The sequence below is a fragment of the Dryobates pubescens genome, chromosome 8, assembly GCF_014839835.1.
Source record: "Dryobates pubescens isolate bDryPub1 chromosome 8, bDryPub1.pri, whole genome shotgun sequence".
NCBI classification, from domain to species: Eukaryota; Metazoa; Chordata; class Aves; order Piciformes; family Picidae; genus Dryobates; species Dryobates pubescens.
Window position 1 is genome coordinate 1736362 of NC_071619.1, and position 25526 is coordinate 1761887.

The window sequence follows — 25526 nt, forward strand, 5'->3', positions numbered from 1 at the left end:
TAATTAGGGCTGTAATGCTCAGAATAAGGTTTGAAGGCTTTATTCACAGCTGGTAAGTGATGATTAGTACAAACTCTGGAAGTCACAGGGATCTGAAGCATGAATAGATTCATTTTTCTTGGTGCATGTCCAAACAAGGGGGAAAAAAGACAATATAATTCATACTCTGACACTGATGGAAGGAGGAGGGGAAGGAGAGAACTGCAAACACAACTGAGTAAAGAGTCCTCCTGCTGGATTGTCTAGAGGACCAAAGAAAGCTCTTTCCTGTCCAGCGAGGTTCCCCTTCATTTGGCTCAGCCCCTGAGCTATGTGAGGGCCCTCCTCAAACCCCAGGTGTGTAGAGCCACAGTTTTCTCACCCATCACAAATGTTCTCTTTCCCACCACACTTTCTGTGTTGCAAAAAGGGGATGTGTGCTTTTATCTTGGGCTCCAGCCTCACTTAGAGACGAAAACCTCTCCTTCCCGATGACACCTTAGACACACAAGGCATGATTCATTGCACCAGCTCTCAATTATCTTGACATTAAGCTAAGCCAATCTAAGCTTGTGCCAACCCCTTCAGCTCCTTTGTGTAACAGACAAAAGGGCAAAGATCCTTCCAGAGGGCAATTTTCTCTGTTCATCTTTGAACTCAGTGACTGGAATCACCGAGTTAGTTTGGTTGGCTTGGTGAGTTTGGAGGCTGAGCTATTCTGTAGCAAAAGTGAGCTTTTAGACCAGTAGTAGTTTGGATGAAGACAAGTGGAAATTCTAGGGGAAAATGATAAGCAACAGAGTTTAGGGCAAGGGCAAAAGGGAAGGGATACTAACTGCAGCTCTGAAGGTCAGATGATGGTTGGGGTTAGATTTTCTTCAACTCAGACAGCCCCACGAGACAGAACCTGTTGATTTTACCCTGTTAGAAAGATTCACACAGGTGTACTGTGTGTCTGTATTAACAAGACATAACCTGGACTTGGGGGTGCTGGTGGAGGAGAAGCTCAACAGGAGCCAGCAGTGAGCACTTGCAGCCCAGAGAGCCAAGCAGAGCCTGGGCTGCAGCAAGAGAAGTGTGGCCAGCAGGGCCAGGGAGGGGATTCTGCCCCTCTGCTCCACTCTGCTGAGACCACAGCTGCAGCTCTGGGGCCAGTTCTGGAGCCTCTGTTCCAGGAAGGATCTGGAGGTGCTGGAAGGTGTCCAGAGAAGGGCCACGAGGAGGAGCAGAGGGCTGGAGCTGCTCTGCTATGAGGACAGACTGAAAGAGTTGGGGCTGTTCAGTCTGGAGAGGAGAAGACTCCCAGGAGACCTCATTGTGGCCTTCCAGGATCTGAAGGGGGCTACAAGAAAGCTGGGGAGGGACTTTTGAGGGTGTCAGGGAGTGATAGGACTGGGGGGGATGGAGCAAAACTAGAAATGGGGAGATTGAGATTGGCTGTGAGGAAGAAGTTGTTCCCCATGAGGGTGGTGAGAGCCTGGCACAGGTTGCCCAAGGAGGTGGTGGAAGCCTCCTGCCTGGAGGTGTTTGCAGCCAGGCTGGATGTGGCTGTGAGCAACCTGCTGTGGTGTGAGGTGTCCCTGCCCATGGCAGGGGGGTTGGAACTGGCTGATCCTTGAGGTCCCTTCCAACCCTGACAATTCTGTGATGCTATGATTCATACCTGTGTGCTGTGTCCAGATTCACAAGACACAACCTGCTTATTTTACCCTGTTAGAAGGATTCATAGCTGTGTTCTGTGTGCCCATGTTAACAAGACAAGTAACTGCCTTTCAGATTAATGTTATTGAAGAAAACTGTTTTGCTTTCCTTCCTACATGCCAAAGCATGAGTGGAAAGATTCAGGGTTTGTTTTTCCTGTCCCAAATGAAGACATCAGTGAAGGAAGAAAGCAAGTCATTTCTTCTGCCCTGGGATTTGGGAGCTTTTACCTTACAAACAAAGCAAGCAGAGGCTGGGTCTTGGGGAGGTGAAGAGCCATTCACAGAGATACAGGACTGGGACAGGGATTTATTGATTTCATCACAGTGCTCCTGCAGGAGCACGTCAGCTGCTTCAGAGCGGAGTACAGGAAGCCTTACAGAAGGCAATTAGGAAACAACTTGCTGACAGGAAGAAATTTCTTCCTAGCCCCTGTTAATTAGAGGTTATCTCATGTCGTGGAAGCATGAAGCCTCACATCCTTTCCAAACAGACTGTCGTGCAATCCATCATTCTTGCTCCTCACTGGCTTTCAGAAACTGCATCTTAACACAAATCTCACGGCTCTGCTTTCCAGCCTTCAGGGCACAGTGCTTATTCACAGTGCAGACAGAAACTCTTCCGTATAAATCATACCAAATTCTTCATCATATCACAAATTATCGCTCAGGGTAGCAACACTGAGGCAGCTGGCACTGAAAAAAAAAGTAAGCAGAGTTTTGAGGCTTGCTTTCAGAAGTCCTCTTCTCCCAGGCAACCAGCACCAGAACAAGAGGACACAGTCCCAAGCTGTGCCAGGGGAGGTTCAGGCTTCATGTTAGGAAGAAATTCTTCCCAGCAAGAGAGATTGGCCATTGGGATGTGCTGCCCAGGGAGGTGGTGGAGTCACCATCCCTGGAGGTGTTTAGGAAGAGCCTGGCTGAGGCACTTGGTGCCATGGTTTAGTTGATTAGATGGTGTTGGGTGATAGGTTGGACTTGATGATGTTGAAGGTCTTTTCCAACCTGGTCTATTCTATTCTATTCTATTCTATTCTACTCTATTCTATTCTATTCTACTCTACTCTACTCTACTCTATTCTATTGTACTCTAATCTACTCTATTCTATCCTATCCTATCCTAAATTCAGCAGAAGATAATCACAGTTTGTAACAATGAATTATAACAAGTCAGATGAGTTTTCCTACTTTCAACCCCACCTGCTATTAACTATTGACTGGAGGAAGCTTCCCTCCACTTATTTGACCTTATCCCCAAAAGTGTTTGGGAAAGTTTCATCTCTGTCTTTATGCCTGTCCTGCTCTGGCATTTGCTGCTAGGGGCACACGTTCAGGCTTCTGCCTGACAAGCAGGGATAGAAACTGGGTGATTGTAGCCCTGAAGCTGCAGACTGTAGACATGTAACAGTGTTGAGAAACACCCTTTAAGATGTTTAAACATAACCATATGTCACCTTAAGCAATTAAAACTGGCTTGCTGTTCCCCCCAATGCTAGACACCACCAGCACTTCTTCCAAGTGATCTTCAAAGCAGCACTGTGGTGTACAAGACTGATCATGGTGCAGCCCAAGTATTAAGCCAAGCAGTTGGCATTCAGCCACCAGCACTCCCAGCTGAATTTTGTACTTGCCTTTGGCCATTCAGGTAAAGGGGTATGGGGTAAAGAAAGGTGCCCAGGGGCTGACCAGCTCCTCTTAATCTCCTTTGATCTCCCTGTGTTTCAAAATGGGTTGTTTTAGCTGGCTTGTTCTCAGGTTTTGGCTGCTGGTAGTCAGTGTTGCACTTGCTGCTGTGAGCCATCCTCATGCAATGCCAGCGTGCAGCCAGTTGATTCAGCTGGCACTGGAGAAGTCCCAACCTGCTTTTCCAGCTGCTGGCTGGGGTGGAAAGCCCCCTCAGCTTCCCTGTGCCTGGAGCAAGCCTTGGCTAAGTTGGCACAGCTTGGGACACCCCTTCCCTCCCAGGCAACCAGCACCAGAACAAGGGGACACAGTCTCAAGCTGTGCCAGGGGATGTTTAGACTCGAGGTGAGGAAAAAGTTCTTCACCGAGCGAGTCATTCGTCATTGGGATGTGCTGCCCAGGGAGGTGGTGGAGTCGCCGTCCCTGGAGGTGTTCAAGGGGAGATTGGATGTGGCACTTGGTGCCATGGTCTAGTTGTGAGGTCTGTTGGAACAGGTTGGACTTGATGATCCTTGGGGTCTCTTCCAACCTTAGTTACTGTGATACTGTGATAAAGCAGGTCTGATCCAGTCTCCTACACCTTGAAGCCCGTCAGGCTGTCTGCAGCTCAAGTGGAAGGAGCCTCTTACATTTCTTGTCGTGTGTGTCAGCAGCTGGCCTCGCAGAGCACACAAACATTGCCTTTGTTCCTGTGACAGACACCATCCTGCCCACACCTCCCAGTGCTCCTGCTGTGGTTTCTGTGAGTTTTTTTCTTCTTCTTCTTTATTCTGCTGGAACTTCCTGCCACATCTGTTACTCAACAGAAACCCAAAAGGCAATCAGCCTTTACCTGTCGGCTGCCCTGGGCATACTGACCTCCCCTTTGCATCACTTTCCATTAGTGCCTGTCGTCATTTCAAGGGCTTTTTCACATTGACTACTTCTCTATCTTCTCCTTTGGGGAGAGCCATTTTCCTTTTTACCTACAAGCCCTCTGTTATTTGTGTTTACTGCATCAACCCTACACATAATGCTGGCTCCTCTTTCTCTCCCCATCTGTGCTTCAGTGGTGGCCTTGCTGCAAGAGTTACCTTTGGTGCCCATTGCTGGCTCTGCAGCACTGTCTGTTGTGTAACAGCTGTTTGGCTCTCACTGCTCAACAGCTTTCTCCAACCTACTGACCCAGTGCTACAAACCAGCACTGGCTCACACAAAAAAGCAGATGGATGGAGTAGAGAGATGGAAGTATTTGTGCGTGTGTGACCCCCACAGACCCAGAAGTCAAGCAGCTTGGGCAGACACTGTGTGCTTTCCAGCAAGGAAAAATCCCTAAATGCCTAGGCAAAGGATTTCAGATGGAAGACTCTTGATGTGTGTTCTCAACACGATGGTTGCAACACAGTTGTTCCACATTAAGCTGCTGAGATTTATATATTCCCCAAAACTTCTCAGTGTAAATAAACAGTGAGTCTGTTCTACTTAGGAGCATAGTAACACACAGCACTCAAACCCAGCCCATGCAGCTACCATACATCCACAAAAAAGCAACAGTACAAGGCCTCCAGTGAGAGGACCAGGGGCAACTAGACTCTCAAACTAGAGCAGAGCAGATTGAGATTGGATGTGAGGAACAAGTTCTGCACCATGAGGGTGGTGGAACACTGGAACAGGTTGCCCAGGGAGGTGGTTGAGGCTCCATCCCTGGAGATATGCAAGGTGGGACTCCACAGGGCTCTGGGCAACTTGATCTAGTGGAGGATGTCCCTGCTGAGTGCAGAGGGGTTTGGACTGGATGACATGAAAGGAGGTTGAAGACAGATGGGAGTTGGCAAGCAGCACCAGAACAAGACAACACAGTCTCAAGCTGTGCCAGGGAAGGTTTAGGCTAGAGGTGAGGAGAAAGTTCTTCCCAAAAAGAGTAGTTTGCCATTGGAATGTGCTGCCCAGGGAGGTGGTGGAGTCCCTGTCCCTGGAGGTGTTAAAAAAAGGCTTGGATGTGGCACTTGGAGCCATGGTTTAGTTGTCAGGAGGTGTTAGGTAATAGGTTGGACTTGATGATCCCTGAGGTCTTTTCCAACCTTGTTGATTCTATGACCTTTGGAGGTCCCATCCAACCCAGACCATTCTGGAGATGTAATTAGTAGCCAGATACTAATGTGGAAGATCAATATTCCTTGAAGCCATCAGTCATTCAGGTTTGGTCCTTCTCAGACCTACATCAGATTGCTATTAGTATTATTACCAGCTCTCAGTGAATGTAATTTACCATTTCATTTTTATATATCTAAAAGTGCAAGAAGAAATCTTGCCCCACAGAACCTGATTCAGAACTGGCCACTGACTTCTGTTGAACTATTTATTTCCCCCCCACACACCCCCTTTCTTCTCTGGCCTCCACTGCAGTCCAGGGCTTAATAAAACACAGAAAAGCTCAGCAAATAGCCACTCCATTTCCAGCATTTCTAAGGGGTCCTTCTGTGGGCATTTGGAAGTTTAAGGCAGAGAGGTTTTGGGGGCTTCCCTCTAGCTGCTCACAGCAGCACTGGACTACTTCAGCAGAAATTCTTTTTCTCTGGAGGTTTCTGGAAGTGTCTCTTCACAGTGAATGCCTCGTTAGGTACTTTCCAGAGGAATCTGTATGTTCATGACCTGACTTGGAAAACATTTCTTGGAGGCAGTGCTGGTTTCCAGTGAGGTTCTGCCCGGCTCATCTTGGTTGCCATGAACACAAAGAGCTCACGTGACTGGCCTGAGGTGATTCAGATCCTCATCTGCTGCCTCCTGGCTCTCCATCCTCCCATCTGACCACATAACCACATCTCCTCAGAAGTGTGAAGCTCTCAAAACTTCTCTTCTGCATGCAGAGGCTGTGGTGGTTAGGCCTTGCGTGTCACCCTATGACCATGAACACAACCTCTCTGCTGCTCCAGCCCTGCTGCTTCTTGTTTTCTCTCTGGCTGAAACTTGCACCTCTTTCAATTTGACTTTCTTTATGCAAACAACATCAAGAGTTGGCTCAGTCCACATTCTCTGCTTTACCCCACGGCTAGGTACCTTGATCTGCTGGCCACACGCCTCCTGATGCAGCCCAGGAGAGGGCTGGCTGCCTGGGTTGCAGGAGTGCACTGCTCATCCACCCTGGCTCTTGGTCATGGTGCAGAACCAGGAGGCAGGATCTCTCACCTAACAGAAACAGAAGAGCTCCAATGCTTTTTGGTTTATTTTGTTTTGTTTTGTTTTATGTTGCTTTATTTTATTTTATTTTGCTTTATTTTATTTATTTTATTTTACTTTATTTATTTTATTTTATTTTACTTTTTATTTTATTTTGCTTTATTTTATTTTACTTTATTTTATTTAATTTATTTTATTTTATTTTACTCTATTTTATTTTATTTTACTTTATTTTATTTTATTTATTTTATTTTATTTTACTTTTTATTTTATTTTGCTTTATTTTATTTTACTTTATTTTATTTATTTTATTTTATTTTATTTTACTCTATTTTATTTTATTTTACTTTTTATTTTATTTTCTTTTACTTTTGTTTTTATTTTATTTTGCTTGATTTTATTTTACTTGATTTTATTTATTTTATTTTATTTTATGTTGCTTTTATTTTATTTACTTATTTTATTTTGCTTGATTTTATTTTACTTTATATTCTTTTATTTCACTTTACTTATTTTATTTTACTTCATTTTACTTTATTTCATTTTACTTTAAAAAAATTTCTTTTTATTTTACTTTATTTAATTTAACTTTATTTAATTTCACTTTATTTTATGTTACTTTAATTATTTAAAACTTTCTTTGTTATTGTCAAGAGAAATAACAATGTGATTTATTTTTTGAAATGCTATCTTTTTCTGCTATAATGAAGGAGGGCAGCAGCAGCCACAGCACTGCTCTGTCAGCAGAGCAAGGTATCGGCGTGTGCCAGACGGCGCTTGGGAACTTCCCTGCGGGAGGCCTGATGGGATGAGCTGGGCAGTGTGTGCCCCTGGGGACTCAGCGGAGCAGACAGCGTGCCAGGCTGCTTGGCAGGCTCAGGGCTGAGGCACTTCTGGGTTTGCAGAGAGGCTCAAAACCAGGGGAAACTTCAGAGTCGGAACGCGACAGCCACATGCAGTCGAGAGGCCTCTGAGGTGAGGCAATAAATGATCAGTGGTTTCCATGATCTCACCTTTTGACTTAGCTGCCCTGCTTAGCCTCTGTGACTGTTTACATGGAGCCAGCCCTTAGAAACCTGCTGAATGTGTGGGGAGAAGTGTGTGCCCTGATTGAGAGCTGCTCTTGCATGGGTTTGGGTGGGTCTTTTTAATGCTTTTAGGGCCCTCGCTAAACTTCCTCTGCTCAGTTTTACCTGGTAGATTGTACCAGGAAAAGGCAAAGCCACCAGCCCTAACACCTGAAAAGGGAAGCTTCACCAGCTTACACCACAGGTATGGGAGAAGTCCCTTTGCCAAGGCTAGGCAGAGGCTTGCTCATTAGGAGAGGCTTCCCTAAGCAGTGAATAAGAAAGGATTCCTATTTTTTCCTTTCTATTTTTGCTAAAACTAGGCATTTTGAACAGCATGCTACCAAAAGGTTGGTGGAGTAAACTCTGAATCTCTCCAATTTAAACTGGGTCCATTTACCACATTCACAGCAAGGACTTGCTGATTTACATAGCCAAAGTCTGGACCCTCAGAATTGGACTGCCCAGGGAGGTGGTGGAATCACCATCACTGGAGGTGTTTAGGAAGAGCCTGGATGAGGCACTTGGTGCCATGGTTTAGTTGATTAGATGGTGCTGGGTGATAGGTTGGACTGGATGGTCTCAAAGGCCTTTTCCAACCCAGCTAATTCTATACTGTTCTGCAATTCAAGTGACATTTTCCAGCCCTCTCATTTTCCTAGGTATCTGGAGGTTTGTTAGGGAAGATTTCAAAGAACCTGCATCTCTGCTGCTGCACAGAAACTGGATGTCAGCATCACTGGGAGGGCTGGCACCTGTCTCAGCAGCCAGCCTTGCTGGGCTTCCCTGCCTGCCAGGAGCAGGGAGATTTGCTCAAATCTTGCCCATTTTCACAGAAGCAATACCAAAAATGCTTCCTTGCATGTGCAATCAGATCTGAAGAGAGGCCAGTGGAAGGCAGGATGTCACACTGCCCTTTCACATGAACATGCTGGCAGCCTCTTGAGGAATGTGGTGACTCATCTCCCTAAATAAGACAAAACCAAACAAATAATGACATTAGCCAACCCAGGACACCTACACCTAAAAACAAGGCTCCAAAACTCCCACTGAGGTCGTTGCCCATAGACCACTGGTTAGAGCACTTACCTGTAGCGTAAAACCCCAGGAACATCCTTTTCCTTTGGTTGAGGTGACTCAGCCCTGAGCTGCCACAGATGTTCTCTCACCCTTACCACTAAAATGCATGGGTTTATGGAGAATCTCTCATGTTAAAGGTATTTCACTTTCCATGGAACAAGCAAATGGTCCTTGGGCAACTGAGAGCATCTGAAAACAATGCTTTAGTTTGTGTTTAGGGTTATTACTCTTCTTCAGAGGGAGGCTGGCTGCCCTGTACAGCATCGACTAGCAGGCAGGTTGCAGGTGCTTTCTGTTTCATCACCAAGTATTTGCACCACAAGCCCCAAGCTGGGCTTTTAAATTTGATGATTAAGAAAGCCCACTTGGAGAAATGTTGGAAGTAAGTCAGCTGCCCCAGCCAGCTGCTCTGAAGAATCACAGAATTGTCAGGGCTGGAAGGGACCTCAAGGATCAGCCAGTTCCAACCCCCTGCCACGGGCAGGGACACCTCACACTACAGCAGGTTGCTCACAGCCACATCCAGCCTGGCCTTAAAAACCTCCAGGGATGAGGCTTCCACCACCTCCTTGGGCAACCTGTGCCAGGCTCTCACCACCCTCATGGGGAAGAACTTCTTCCTAATATCCAATCTGAATCTACCCATTTCTAGTTTTGCTCCATCCCCCCAGTCCTATCACTCCCTGACACCCTCAAAAGTCCCTCCCCAGCTTTCCAGTAGCCCCCTGCAGATCCTGGAAGGCTACAATGAGGTCTCCTGGGAGCCTTCTCTTCTCCAGACTGAACAGCCCCAACTCTCTCAGCCTGTCTCCATAGCAAAGGAGCTCCAGCCCTCTGCCTTCAGCCAGCTGTGGGGCTCCCCAGCCTTCTTGCTGTATCATGCTGCTCTCCAGCTGTCAGTGCCAATACCTGAGTGGTTCCTACCAACCACCTGGATCATTTTGCCCCGTTGGTTTCAGTGGCCACCAGCAAGGTCTGCAACTCAGAACCACTGCAACTCAGGCTGTGGTTCCACCTTGTTGTGTGCTCCCTTTGTCTATATTCTGACCACCTCTGATGGTCAGAAAACATCACACATCTGCACATCCCAGGCAGCTGCTGACCCAGGTCTCATCTGTCGTCCTGTGACAAAGGCATCGCTGCATAGGGCAGAATCTGTGACCCTTTTTAAGTCCCTCAGCTATCCTGTTGGAGCTACATATTCTCTGTGGGCTGCTACCTGAAGAACTCTTCCTGTGTGGCAATGCAATTGATGACCTCGTCTCTGTGGAAAGAAAGTTGTCATGACTGCCAGCCTAAATGCAGTGTTTATTGAGCACAGCCTGAGCACACCTAACTAGTCACCCTGCAGTGCTAGATGTCTTATTTTCTGAACCTCAAACGGACTGGAAGGATACAGCCATGCTCTGCTTGCTCTATTCAGGAGACATTCAGGATCAAAGCACTGAGCACCAGGGAAAATCAATTGCCTCAGACTTCAGTGGTGCCAATATGGATTACATGTCTCTCTCACTCTCTTTTTTTTCCCCTGGATGATTCTCGAACTTTTCATGACTAATGCCTCCCAAGTTTACTTTCAGGCTCTTTAGTCAAATGTTGACTCTACTCTCGTGTCTGGCTTTGGCCGCAGTTTCAAGTGAAAGCCGTGCTGATTTTAAAGGCTGAGCTGAAAAGGAGATGTTAGAACGAGGAGCTTAGGTTTCTCCCGAGAAAACTGGTGCTGTGCCCACCGACCTGTCTGGTGATACTTGCCAAAGGTTTTGACCAGCTCACCTCTTTGATTTCCTGCTTTCCTCGAGGCTGTTAAACCATTCTTGTTCTAACACACTGCGCTCACAAAGCCCTGTGGGAACCCCACGATGTTTCTGCCCCGGGCAGGACTGCTAAGGGCAGAGCTTATCTAAAGTTTCTCTTTTTAACACCACTTTTGTGGCCCCGGTTCATTCACACCGTTGCCCACACACTTGGTAATGTGAAGGGATACTTTGCAAATATCTTTGAGAGGAAGGTCGATTCTGTATTTCAAAGGTTCACAAGTCAAGCCGCACTGAAAGGCCTCTTTAACCTCAGCCTTAAGCATCCTTAGCATATCATTAGGAAGATTAGCAAAGCCTTTAGCACCCCACTGGATTTCCTTGTGCATGGAAAGGCCTGGACAGATCAAAGGAAACGTTACTTCAAATAGCTTTTGACTTATCTTGTGCTTACCCTAGCCCCACTGACCTCTCAATCGTCATATTTTCCTCCAGTAGGAATTGCTTTTAAGGACAACAGTTTATCTTCCCAGATCCTTGTTTGGACCTTCCAGCTTTCCCAATGTTCTTGACTAAAGTGTGGGCTTCAAAGAAGGGGCAGCCCAGGCACTTGGTAAATAACGTGTTAAGAGTCGGCAAACAGTTGCAAAGTCTTAATTACTGCTTGCTTCTGCTGAGGAAGTGACTAAGGATACAAACAAAAACATATTTATAGCTGAAAGATTAGTCTGGGGCTTGGCAGCAACCCTTCACAAACACTGAGGTCAGTGATATTTGACCTCCTTTGGCATTTTCCAGCTGGGATGTGAATGAGTAAAGAGGGCTAAGGGTTCGTCGTGGTTCTGCAGTTGCATCCCTCTCTGGGTGGGTATGGACCTTTGCACCCACAGAGACCCAGAGCCTTCAGCTCAGCGCTCCCCAGCTGCAGGGCCCACCCACAGGCACCGGTTGCCTGATTCATGAGCATGCTGTTTAGAAAACCCTATTATTCATCAGCTTAAGGTATTAATCACTTGAAGTTTCCTTCAGGGGCTTGTTATTTACTCTGTAGGTGTGGTTTAGCGTGTTTTAAAGCGAAATTTGTTGTAATTTAAACCGGCCCTGGAATGGTTTCAGGTTTGCTGCTTTACACTTCAAGCTGAATTGAGATGTAGATGCAACAGCCAGAGAAGGTGGCTTCTCAAACAGGATGTTTGACCTCTACCCCTTTCAGAATGACAGCTCTGCCCAAATGAATCATCTGAAGGCTTAAAAATCAGGTACACAACCGCTGCTTCAACAGCTCTGGCTCAGCTGAGCCTCAGCTGCCCTTGCCACACTGAGAGTCCCATTTTCATGGCTATATAATTGGGTGTTTCCAATTATATCTGGGGCTTAAGCTTTCCCCAGTGCTCTGAACGTAGCAAACAAGCGTGGCAATTCGAAGCTGGACCGCTGGGTAGCCAGGGCTGGTTCCAAGAGGGCCACGACACAGCAAAAGGCTGAGATTTGTTCTCTGAGGTTTGTCTACAGGTGGTGAACAGGGACATGATGAAATTATGCTTCAGATTGGTTCAGTTTGGGTTTGATGACTGTGACCTTTTTACAGCATTTTGGACTATTTTGGTACTTCCATTCTCTGTAGGTTGCTTTAATTAAGCTTTAAACACTGCACCGCTCCAGCAGCTGGAATATGTTTCGTCATCTACCAGATATCACTCCTTGGGCAGATGGGGTATGTAAACAGCCTCATCCTAATTAGCTGCAATTACAACCAGGATCAGACAAAGAAAACTTAGAGTTTGTATACAGTGCTCCCCAATCCTTGGAGTCAGAAGCAGAAATGTTTGAACATGAGCAGTGCAATCCCCAGTTCTGTCCTGTTTACCTCAGGGATAGCTGCCTCTTAACCCTGGCTCTAACAGGCATGCAAATGTCACAGGATCATACAACTGTCAGGCTTGGAAGGGATCCTCAAGGATCATCTAGTTGCAACCCCCCCTGCCCATGTCCTCTGCTGTCAGGTGGATTTTGAAGTTGTCAAAGCTCCAGTGACATACAAAAGCCTGGAAAGAATGTCATTGCAGCTTACTGTTTTCAAGAAGATAATTTCCAGTGATTAAAATCTGTTGGTCCAGGAGGATTTGTGCATAATAAGGGAAGAATTCATTGCCACGTGAGAATTGTGTTTGTCACTGCTGCCCTGCGCTGGTTTGAGCCTTAACTGGTGTTTAAAAGATCAAATGATTCCTCCCCCCTCCCTTTCCCTAGTAAGGAAAGAAAAAAGGGAAATGAAAAGGGGTAGGGGAAAGGGAAGGAGGTAAATCTATGAAAGAAATAGGTTGGAATCGGCTTGGAAGTAGGAGAGGTAAGTTTTGTAACTATATATATGTGTACAGCAAGAACAGGAAGGGTTCACAAAGGGAAGGGATAAGGATAAGTAGGAAAATATACAAAGCCAGGCCTGGATGGCCTTGGATTCCCCTGTTCTCCAAGCTGCATCCATGCAGGGACTGAATCCACTTACCCCCAGACAAATCACAAACCAGGATTCAGCTGGGGTACCTGTGAGGGCTGTGCCAATGAGATGACTGTCAGACCATCTGAAAGCACCACCTCTCATCTGTGCCACAGGTGCCAACAAGGAACGTCACCCCCCCTTTCTGCACTGGGGACAGGATTCATAATGCAGGAGCCCCAGTGACCAGTGGGAGAGCTCAGCTGTACCCACCATGCAGCAGTGTCTGTTATCTCACTTTACACCATGCAGCTGTGACAGGAAGGCAAAGATGGGCTGCAGGATTGGTCCTGCTTTGATGGTTAAAGGTATATGATACTGGTCCAGTGGGTTGGAGAATCACAACATCACTGATCTGAAAGAAGAGGAGCACTTGTAAAGTCATAAACCAAAAGGTGCTGCACAGAGGTAACTAAAAGGCCAACTAGCTGGGACAAAAGGAGTGAATATTGGAGCGAAATGCAACAGCTTTGGGGGCTGTTCAGTTTGGAAAAGAGGAGGCTGAGGGGAGACCTCATGGCTGTCTATAACTGCCTGGAAGGACAATGTGGAGAGCTTGGTGCTGGCCTCTTCTCTCAGGTAATTTGTAATAGAACGAGAGGGAATGGCCTCAAGCTGCCACTGGGTAGGTTTAGACTGGACAGTAGGAAACATTTTTTCACAGAGGGTGGTCAGGGATTGGAATGTGCTGCCCAGGGAGGTGGTGGAGTCCCCAAGCCTGGATGTGTTTAAAGACGGTTTGGATGTGGTGCTTGGGGATATGGTTTAGGGGTGAACTTTGTAGAGTAGGGTTTTGGGTTGGACTTGGTGATCCTGAGGGTCTCTTCCAACCTGAATGTTTGTGTAATTCTGTGCTCTCTGAGCTGATGCCAGCGTTCTTCCTCAAGCATTCTCTGCAAACCACAAAAAGCTCTTCTCTCTATCTCATTTGGCAGGAAGGACACTTTCCCCTTCCTCACATCTCAGTGGTGGCTCTGCCACTGGTTCTTGATGCCTGTCTCTTACAGGCTAGGATAAGAATAAGCTTTATGAAGATGCTTGTAGTTCTGCTGCCTTAAAAAGAAAAGAGAACCAGGCTCCCATGATCTGACAGGACCACTGGATGCCACCACCTGAGGTGTGGGTATTTGCAGCCTGTGTGAGACACACTGCAGGAAAAGTTACCTAGAGTCCTTTAGGGGGTACCTCTGCTCCCCTCTGAAGCACACACCACTCTTCATCACCATGTAAACTGATAAGGGGCTTGGTGCAGCAACAGTCCAGAGCTCTTTGTCTTACTTTACTGCTGAGGAATTCCTTCATGTTGTCTCCCTGAGGACTTTTCAAAAAGGGCTGAAGATTTTTCTGGCTGCTTGCACTCCATCCCCAGGGAAGGAAGAAGTCCTTTCACTCCATGCACTGACCTGGGAGTGATGGCATGCAGGATGCCGTGATCACTTTTGCCACAGAGTCCTGGCTGTGCCTGGGTGAGTTATTTGGGCTCTCTGTGCATCCTTTGTTCCACACAATAAAAGGGGTGGTGTCATACTTATCTCTGTGACTGTTTATTACTGATTCTGGTGTGGCAGAAAGGGTACCAGGCACCAGGTCTGTGTGCTCAGCTGGGCCTGCCAAGCTGTTGCTTCCATGGAATACTGGCTGGATGCCACCACTGTGATAACTCAGAGTACCAGGAAGAGGAGGAGGGATGTTCTGGGCAAGAGGTACCTGGGAAGTGCCCTGCTTCACTGATCCACTTAATACTTTCTGGTACTGTTCCAAGTGGAAGGGAAGTGGAGAGATAGCTAAATACTGCCTCCAGGGCAGGGCATCAGCCCTGGGGACAGGGAGTGCAGGGTGTAGCACACACCCACCTTCATCTGTCTGTGCTGAAGGCTACATGACATGCTTGCTCTTCTACCACTGTGGCACTGCAATTTCTGATCCTCCCCTGCCAGTGCAGCAAACATGGTGGTTGTGCCACTGATTAGTCTGGCTTACAAAACCACTTGCAAGGCAAAAAAAAGGATCACCAAGCTGAATCTTAATGTTCCCTGAGAAGATCTGCAGAGGTGATTTGATTCAACAAGAGTCACTTTTTCCCATGAGTTCTTCCTGTTAATTATTATTATTATTAATAACCCTATTTTAATAGGGGGGGAAAAGGAAAGAAAGAAAAAAGAAGAGCAAGAACCCCCAAATTTCTCTTGTCTCTTTATATCAAAGACTTAGTAAATATATAGTCAAACCCCAGGTAAATATCAAGAGTTAAGTGAGGTTAATAAGGTTAATGAGTGTCTGAGAGATGAAAAATCAATAGCACCAGGCTGAGCCCAGCTTCACCCAAAGCTGTTTCTCTCCTTGGCTCAGTTCACAAGTGTTGCATTCCGGTTTGTGTTTGGTTTTTGTTCCCCTTGAGGGTGCACTCACAAATGCCTGGGCTTGGCAGATGACAGCTGATACCTGCCAAAGGTACCTAAGGCCAAGGTCTTCCCATCATAATCCCAAGCTTTTCACCTGTTCACTTGGTGTTTATTTGTAGTCTGCTGGCATCACTTTGGCTGCAGATAAGGGGCCCTGGGGTGGAAAACTAAACAAACTTTGTGTCTTGGTGCTTTCACTTGCATCCAAACCCCATCCCTTTTCATGCAGAGTACTATTGGTCTGGGATCTCTGTGTATTGTGGCAGGCTTTCTGCCTGGGGTAGAAGCAGGGGTGATTAAATTCCCTTTACTTAACTATTTGGTGCTGGGTCCCTCTCCTAAGGTTTGAGTTGCTTCTAGCCACAGGTGGGCTGCACAGTGTCTTGCATACATGCGGTGCTGATTGCAGGATCCCTTCTGCATACGTGTCTGTCTGTCTGCAATGGCTGTCCTGGGATAGGAGAGGAGACTTCCAGCAGCATTGCTCACTCCCATCAAGCCTTCCCCCAAAGAAGCAGCACAAACCTAGGTTGCCTTCTCACTTTGTTGCTGTGAAAGGAGTAGAGTGACAGAGACCCTGCAGCATGAATGTGTTTGGGGAGCAGGGGACACTTTCTGCCCCAGGAGGCTCCATAGATTGCTGCTCCCAAGGCCAATCCTGCACTGGCACGGGAATTCCCTCTGCGGCACAGAGCAGGGAAAGAGGAGTGAGACGCTGGCACAGACGCCCTGAACCTTCTTGCATGCTGAAGGAAAGGAGCTGTGCAGTGGCCTCCAATGATCTATCATTAGCATTCATAAAACTCATTTCCTGTCAGGAATGGCCACTGAGCACTGCAAAATCCAAATTTCACAGTAGATTGCCATGCAAGTTGGAATAAATCCCCGAGGCAGCGCAGCACACGCTCTGCCCTGAAGCACGGCATGCAAACCCCAGGCAGCCCCTGGAAGCAGACACTCAGCACTCTGTCTCCAATGGCCTTCTTTATAGCCATAAATGCCTTTTATTATTTTTTTTCATATATCTCTGTGTGTATATATTTATATATATGTAAATGTCTGTATATGAGAAGTAGAGAAGTACCCCAGGAAATGTAATTCCCTCTGAATGATAGCTATTATTAGAAAGAAACATGAAACTCCATTCCAGCTCCCTGCCATGAGTGTTTAAAAGCAGCTTTAAGGCTCTAGCATCACTACAAAATGCTGAGAGTGTGCTTTTTTATCTCTGCTGCCTCCACAAAAGAGTATGAGTGAAGGGTCTCCAATCCTGAGTAATCAAACGTGTTTGCTACACACAATTTGCTTTGGATTGTGTAGAAAGACAACTAAAAGTCTTCCTTGTACATCTTTCCCACATATTTTTTATAATCAGCATTTTTAAATGCCCATGCATTATATTTTTAACAGTATTCTGAGCAAATCATCTATGTCCTTACTGATCTCTATCTGGGCCTGTCAGGTCTTTGAATTCAATTGCAGAGACCAGAGTGACAACTCCTCCTAGCACTTTGGCTCTTTAAGAGTAAAGATGAAAGCCCTGAAAGTTGAAGGTTTCCACTTCTCATTTTTCTGTCAGATTCATAAAGCAAGAAGAAGTTTCCCCAGATAAATCTTTTCTGCAAGGGCTCTCTGTTCAGGGAGCTTTGTAAACACAGCTTGTGAAGAGAGCACTACAGGGCCGAGTTTGGTCCAGACATCAACACCTGCAATAAAATCGATCAGCTGGGAAGATGGATGCATTGCAGAAGATGTAAGAGCCAGGAGTGCTTTCTGCTTGCACAGAAACTGGTAACACAACAAATGTCTCCTTACTGTAGCCCTGCAAAGAACCAAATAGAGGAAAACACACTGACAAAAGGAAGGTGGTGCTAGAAGGAATAGATTCCACTTGGTATTAATTGACCTGGGACCAGGCTTTAGTGCCACTGCCTGTTATTCTTCTGAACCAGCATTAAATCACACATTCAGAGACAAAGCCCTTCCTCTTAGGCAGCTCTTTAGCTAGGTATGATTTGTTTCAGCTCTATAGATTGTTCACCCACTTAAATTGAGTTATAGCAGAGCAGAGTTGATCTCATCAAACACACTGGGTCCTAATTCATTTTGGTGGTAAGCATCTACATTAAATCTTAGTGAAGTGCCCATCTTGGACCATAAATGTGTCTGAAAGCTGAGGCTGAGTGTGAAGCTTAATTTTTATCCTTCTGGTAGTAACAGTTATGAACTGCTCAAGGTATGCTACTCTTTGCCAGAGGCACGCTGCTTTCTTGTTGACTTCTTTGGAATAGCCCTGAGTTTTGTTTCTAAAGGATGCCTTCCTCAATCTGCTCCTCCACTCACCAGAATAGTATTAAGGGTCACATCTAGATGCTTGTTTCTTTGCACAGCCTGTAGGCACAGTGAGAGCATGCAGATAGATTACTGCAAAGAGCATGCAGATAGACCACTGCAATCATCACTGCAAAGAGAATGCAGCTAGATTACTGCAATCATCACTGCAAAAAGCATGCAGATAGACTACTGCAATCATCATTGCAAAGAGCATGCAGATAGACCACTGCAAAGAGCATGCAGATAGATTACTGCAATCAAAGAGCATGCAGAAAGATCACTGCAAAGGTTGCTGCAGTCTTATGAAGAGAGGCTGAGGGAGCTAGGGTTGTTTACCCTGGAGAAGAGGAGGCTCAGGGGGGACCTTATCACGCTCTACATCTACCTGAAGGGAAGCTGTAGCAAGGTGGGAGTCAGGCTCTTCTCCCAGGCAACTTGTGACAAGATGACAGGGCAAGGCCTGAGGCTGCACTAGGGCAGGGTTAGGTTGCATGTTAGGAAGCACTTCCTCACAGAAAGGGAATGGACTGCCCAGGGAGGTGGTGGAGTTGCTGTCCCTGCAGGTGCTTAAGAAAAGATTTGATGTGGCACTTAGTGCCATGGTCTGGTTGATGTGGTGGTGTTGGGTCATAGGCTGGACTTGATGATCTCAGAGGTCTCTTCCAGCCTCAGTAATCCTGTGATTCTGGGTCACTTCTGTGCAAACAGAGGTGTGCTGTAGCAGCAGCAGCAGGTGCACTGCACAGGCTACAAAGGGAAAGTGCTCCCTTTGGCAAGCCTGCCCTAAACACAACGGCCTAAGCACTAAGGGTTACAATGAGCTCATATTTATTTTCAGTATTGTTTGCCTCTCTGCCCAAACAACTCCTTGGATTATTTTGACCCCAAGTGTTCATTCCAAAGGGGAGCTTATCTGTAAACACCACCTGCGAGGCAGAGCACACCAGGAGCTGCTGCTGCTACTGTATTGCTCTCTTATCATCCATAAAGTGCAAACTCGATGGCCCATGCAGGCAGCCTGTGGCTGCCAGGCCCTACAGATGGCAGGCACATGTGTGCACAACATTTGCATTTGATGGGGGGAACAGTGAAATGAAGGCTTTTCCACCTCTGCCACTATCTTGATGCAATGTGTCTCATGTTGGTGGCTGGTTTATCTCTGTGCCTGTGGTTTCCAGATGATGCTGGAATATCACCTGGAAACTCCTAACTATTTGCACTTAATATCAGCACTGATAAGCAGTTGGGCCACCCACTGGATTTTCCTGGAGCCAACATTTTCTTGGGGTTATCCAGCAGTGTAGTTCATTAGCTTCTCTCCCTAGTGAAGAATTGGCTTTCATCTTGTTTTATCTGCTGTGGTGTTTGTAGTGAGAGTGACTCCTCCAGTGTGATTCCTTATTAGCTGGGTTTGTGTGGGTAGATGGCAGGCCCAGAGGTTAGTCTGATCTTGTCCTCAAGCCCATGGTGCCCAACAGGTTTGCAGTCACCTCACCCTTGTCAAGGCATTTGCACAGAGACAGTGATGCTTCTGAAGAGACAACCTCTGAAGGTGGTGGCCAGTGATCATGGTGGGAGCAGGAGCAAAGTGTATTTCCTGTCTTCCACCAAAGTATGCTTTGCTCTCATTATGCTGTGTTTCTACAGTGAGGCTTTCTAATGGATTATTGTCTCAACATTCAAGCAGCTCACAGAATCACACAAACATTCAGGTTGGAAAAGAGCCTCAGGATCACCAAGTCCAACCCAGAACCCAGCTCTGCCAAGTTCACCCCTAAACCATAGCCCCAAGCACCACATCCAAACCACCTTTAAACACATCCAGGGCTGGAGACTCCACCACCTCCCTGGGCAGCACATTCCAATCCCTGACCACTCTTGCTGGGAAAAAAGTTTTTCCTACTGTCCAGTCTAAACCTACCCAGTGGCAGCTTGAGGCCATTCCCTCTTGTTCTATTACAAATTACCTGGGAGAAGAGGTCAGCACCAGCCTCTCCACAATGTCCTTTCAGGTAGTTGTAGACAGCAATGAGGTCTCCCCTCAGCCTCCTCTTTTCCCCAGCTCCTTCAGTTGCTCTTCATCAGATTTATTCTCCAGGCCCTGCACAGCTTCCTTGCCCTGCTCTGCCCTGGCTCCAGCACCTCCACATCTCTCTTGGATTGAGGTGCCCAAAACTGGACACAATACTCAAGGAGTGGCCTCACCAGAGCTGAGTAGAAGGGGACAATCCCCTCCCTGCTCCTGCTGGACACAGCATTGCTGATCTCCTTGGGCTTGTCCAAGGATGTTTGGAACTGGTAAGGATATAAGTGGATTACCACAAAACCAGATGTTTTTTCATGGTTCTAGCTCTGGATCATACCAGTCACATAGACTTCATCAGACAACAATTTCCACAGGTTTTATTACATGAAAATAGAGGGATGGTGATCACCCCAAAGGCTGACTACCCAGTCCACTCTCCCTGAGAGCATCCACAGGCAGAAAGCAAGAACAGAACAGGCACAACAATTTCCCCACTGAGGTTCCCCCAGCTCCTAACCACCTTCAGCTTCAGCCTGGTTTCCATGATTTAATAACCCTCAGTGGATTTCTATTCCATGAACTTGTCCAATTTCCCCTTCAAGCACAGTAAACCTTTAGCATCCACAATATCATCATTCATGATTTAATAGACCTTGTCAGCTTTGTCTCCCCTGGTCCTGGCTGACTTGATGGTTTCCCACGTGGGAGCTGAGAAGGGTTGCCACTTTGTAATGCCTCAAATCATTTCCAGTCTCAAGGAGGAGAAATGCCCCAGGTGATCAGAACTGCAGATCATCTAGCAGTTTTCCCATGTGGATTAGTCAGTGCTGGGAGAAGGGAGATATATGATTATCTTACAGGGATACAGGATCACAGGCTCACAGGATGTCAGGGGTTGGAAGGGACCCAGAGAGATCATCCAGTCCAACCCCCCTGCCAGAGCAGGACCATACAATCTAGCTCAGGTCACACAGGAACACATCCAGATGGGCCTTGAAAGGCTCCAGGAGACTCCACAACCCCTCTGGGCAGCCTGTTCCAGTGCTCTGTGACCCTTACAGTGAAGAAGTTCCTCCTCATGTTGAGGTGGAACCTCCTGTGTTGCAGCTTACATCCATTGCTCCTTGTCCTATCCCAGGGAGCAAGTGAGCAGAGCCTGTGCCCTCCCTCCTGATCCCCAGCCCTCAGCTATTGATAGACATTGATCAGATCCCCTCTCAATCTTCTCCTCTCCAGACTAAAAAGCCCCAGGTCCCTCAGCCTCTCCTCACCAGGCAGTGCTCCAGTCCCCTAATCATCCTCATAGCTGGACCCTCTCCAGCCCATCCCAGTCCCTCTTGAACTGGGGAGCCCAGAACTGAACTCAGTACTCAAGATGGCAGGGCAGAGTAGAAGGGGAGGAGAACCTCCCTGGATCTGCTGGACACACTCTTGTTGATACACCCCAGGATCCCACTGGCTTTCTTGGCCACCAGGGCACATTGCTGCCCCATGGATAACTTGTGTCCCATGGATAAGTGTTTGTCTAATATTGACAAACAGGATCCCAAGCTTTTTATTTATCAAGCTTTGTAGATCCTTCCTGATGCAATGATGAGGCTGTGGGTACTGGACTTCAGATTGCCATTACATGAAAGTCTCAGCCATGAAAGGGGTGCTGCATTTTGGGCTTGTAGAGTGTTAACTGATGGGGAAAGCATCAGTTTGGGGGGGGTTATTTTTACAGTGTAACTGTTTTAAGTGCTTCCTGGTTAATGAACCCAAGAGAGGGATCATTCTGAGAAAAGAGTGTCTACTTTTAACTGACCAGAGGTTTCAAGGAGTACTGCCAGTGTGACTGCACTCAGGAGCAAATGGATTAAACAAAGTATGAGCTGCCAAAGCAGATAATGGTTCTGCCCCCTTGACCACATGCTGCTCTGTAGATACAGAGGGAATCTAACTGCCCAAGCCCTCATTTGTACTTCACAGGACCACTATCTACACAGCTACAGGGTATTTTGATTGCTTTAATGAGGACTTGGACTATCATAATTGTACTCCTAGGTTTTAAAGCTGGGCTGAGAGTTTGGTTTAATTGCTAGCAATATAGTAGCTAAACAAATGCCTGGCCTTAAAGCAGTGTGTGTTAGTCTTGCACATGTGCTATAGGAGTTGCTAATGTGTTTATTCTCCTTTTAAAAGAATAAAAGCCATTTTAAATTAGCACAAAGCCATGAAGAAGCCACAGGTGGTAAAACCAGAGGCACCCTGAGTAACAGCTCAAATCAATAGAAGGGAATCCACATGAACTGATGCAAACAAGGTTTGGTTTCTCTTCTGTGCTAGGCAGCAATAAGCCACATCTTTGGAAACAAGGTAGAGGCACTAATGCAAACCCAAGCAAATGTGAGGGCTCTAAGGGAGCTACCAGGGCTCTAATGAGGCACCCAGGGTTGGTCTAAAGCAAGCCGTCAGGTGGGTCTCAGGATGGTGCAAAAAGTGATTGTTTGCACTTGCTCCTTGGGCATGCCTGCAAAAGAACACAACCAGGAGGGTGTGACTGAGCCAGAACCTGCACTCTGGCTCTTTGTGTGCACAAGGCTTTAGGGTAAGTAAAGTTAAGTTAACACTTTGTGATCAGGTCTGTTTTTACACTCAAAAAGAGTGAAATAGGGCTGAGCTGCAGTGCCTGACCACAGGCAATGCTTTTACCCTTAGGCCATTTATTTTCTCCTACCTGCAAGTGACATTTTTCACACAGTGAATTTAAACACAGCAAATGAAATGAAGCCAGGAGGAAGGAAATGTGCATATCTTTGTAGGCAGCTTTGCACTGTCATAGTAAGTGCAGTGCCACAGCTCCAGCATCCACCAGAGCAGGATCACATTAGCTGCTGCCTGCATGATCACTCATTTTTATGGGAGAACATCAGGAGCTTTTCCTTATGTTATGTTCTCTTCCCCTTAATCTCACTCACTGCCTGCTGCCAGGCTTCACAAATGGGACCTTTTCCTTTGCATGCCATGCATGGATGTACATTCTGATTCTGCCATTAAACTTGATGGGGATAAAAAGGAGATGTGACCCAGCCATGTCAGCACATTTTTATGAGCAAACCCCCAGAGTCTCTCATTGAAACTCCTGGTAGCTTATGAGTTTACATGCAGCTTTGCTGAGGGCTCTGAAGTCAGTGAGTGCATTTTCAAACAGCATTTGTCAGAATTCTGCATCATCACATTTTCCCCAGCTCTGTTGATCTGTAGATAATCTTCTCATTTCCTCCTCCTGGCCTGTGAAAATGATCCTCACTGCTCTCCTGCTCAGAGAGCCAAAACTGGCCGAGTCCAGCTCAGATGCTGTGTGACTGACTCTATCCTGAGAGTCTCCCACATGCCAAAACCCCGCTCAATAATTATTTCTGTCTCCTAAAACTTCTTTCCCTCATTTTTCCAACCTCTTCTTGACCTGGACATGTGCCCTAATTTAACAGTCTCCTTGTGCACTGCAGCCGCCCTCAACTTTGTATACATTCTTCTGTGTAACACAGAGACACTTTATACAGAGCATGCTGAGCAGGAGCCTTCTGGCTTGCCGTGCTACAAAACAAACACTAATTGCAACACAAGCCCCTCATTAAGTCCTACAGTGTTCAAATGCTCTCGGTCATCATCTGGAGTGCCTCGCCTTGTGCTTTCGAGGGGTGGGAAAAGACCAAAGGTTAAGGACTGTTTGCAAAGGCCTGCAGTGATAGGACAAGGAGCAATGGCTTCAAACTAGAGCAGAGCAGATTTAGATTGGATGTGAGGAACAAGTTCTGCACCATGAGGGTGGTGGAACACTGGAACAGGTTGCCAGGGAGGTGGTTGGGGCCCCATCCCTAGAGCTATTCAAGGTGAGGCTGGACAGGGCTCTGGGCAACCTGATCTAGCTGAGGATGACCCTGCTGAGTGCAGAGGGGGTTGGACTACATGAGCTTTCGAGGTGCCTTCCAACCCAGACCATTCTATGATCCTATGAAGCAGAGCTCTTCAAAGGTTAACACCATCTTTTGGGTTTTGAGTGGACATCCATGGATCCTGACCTGCATCAGGAACAGTGTGGCCAGCAGGAGCAGGGAAGTCATTGTGCCCTGTGCTCAGCACTGCTTAGGCCACACCTTGAGTCCTGTGTCCAGTTCTGGGCTCCTCAATTTAAGAAGAACATTGAGACACTTGAAGGTGTCCAGAGAAGGGCAACAAAGCTGGGGAGGGGTCTGGAGCACAGCCCTGGGAGGAGAGGCTGAGGGAGCTGGGGTTGCTTAGCCTGCAGAAGAGGAGGCTCAGGGGAGACCTTATTGCTCTCTACAGCTACCTGAAGGGAGGTTGTAGCCAGGTGGGGGTTGGGCTCTTCTCCCAGGCAACCAGCACCAGAACAAGAGGACACAGTCTCAAGCTGTGCCAGGGGAGGTTTAGGCTGGAGGAGAGGAGAAAGTTCTTCAGCCATTGAATGTGCTGCCCAGGGAGGTGGTGGAGTCTCCAACCCTGGATGTGGCACTAGGAGCCATGTTCTAGTAGTCATGAGGTGTTGGGTGACAGGTTGGACTTGATGATCTTTGAGGTCTTTTCCAACCTTACTGATTCTGTGATTTTAATACCTAACACCTCCTGACAACTAAACCATGGCTCCAAGTGCCACATCCAATCCTTTTTGAACACCTCCAGGGATGGGGACTCCACCACCTCCCTGGGCAGCACATTCCAATGGCTAACAGCTCTCTCTGAAGAACTTTCTCCTCACCTCCAGCCTCTGAACTGGCTGTGGCAGGTTTAGGCTGATGCCTAGGATGTTTTCCACAGATCTTGAGTAGAAAGTTGTAGAATGAACATAAATTAGAATGGAATGGAATGGAATGGAATGGAATGGAATGGAATGGAATGGAATGGAATAGAATAGAATAGAATAGAATAGAATAGAATAGAATAGAATAGAATAGAATAGAATAGAATAGAATGGAATAGAATAGAATAGAATAGACTATTGGGTGTAAAGGGAAAATAATGACAAGGTGTAAGCAATCCCATTGGTCTGATAACTAACATAGTTAGTTGTATAAGCTCTTTCTGTCTCTTTTTTTTGGCTCTTTGCTCTAGCTGATACCAGCTGGTGGCTTTTGCTTGGCTGTTGCTGACCTTGGCTGCATTTTTGTTGTGGCTAAGTACTAACAAACCACTCTCTGCTCTTCTCTTTTTCTCTTTTCCCTCGTACAGGGGGGAGAGGAGGGGTAAGCTCTTGGTAACCCCCTTGTTTGTCCAGGGGGGCCCTTGTGTTGTTTATGAACTGTACCTATATGTAAATATTGTGTATTTTGCACATATTCACTGCATTCCACATTGCTAGATTGCAGTTTGCTTGTAAGTACATCTTCATTTGCTTCCATCCCAAACTGACCTGGCAATTTTATTTAGAATCACAGTATCAGTCAGGGTTGGAAGGGACCACCAGGATCATCTGGTTCCAACCCCCCTGCCATGGGCAGGGACACCCCACACTAGATCAGGCTGGCCAGAGCCTCATCCAGCCTGGGCTTAAACACCTCCAGGGACAGGGCCCCAATGACCTCCCTGGACAACCCATTCCAGGGCTTCACCACTCTCATGGGGAAGAACTTCCTCCTCACCTCCAGCCTGAATCTCCCCACCTCCAGCTTCATTCCATTCCCCCCAGTCCTATCACTCCCTGACACCCTCAAAAGTCCCTCCCCAGCTTTCTTGTAGCCCCCTTCAGATACTGGAAGGCCACAATGAGGTCTCCTCAGAGCCTTCTCTTCTCCAGACTGAACAGCCCCAACTCCCTCAGTCTGTCCTCACAGCAGAGCAGCTCCAGCCC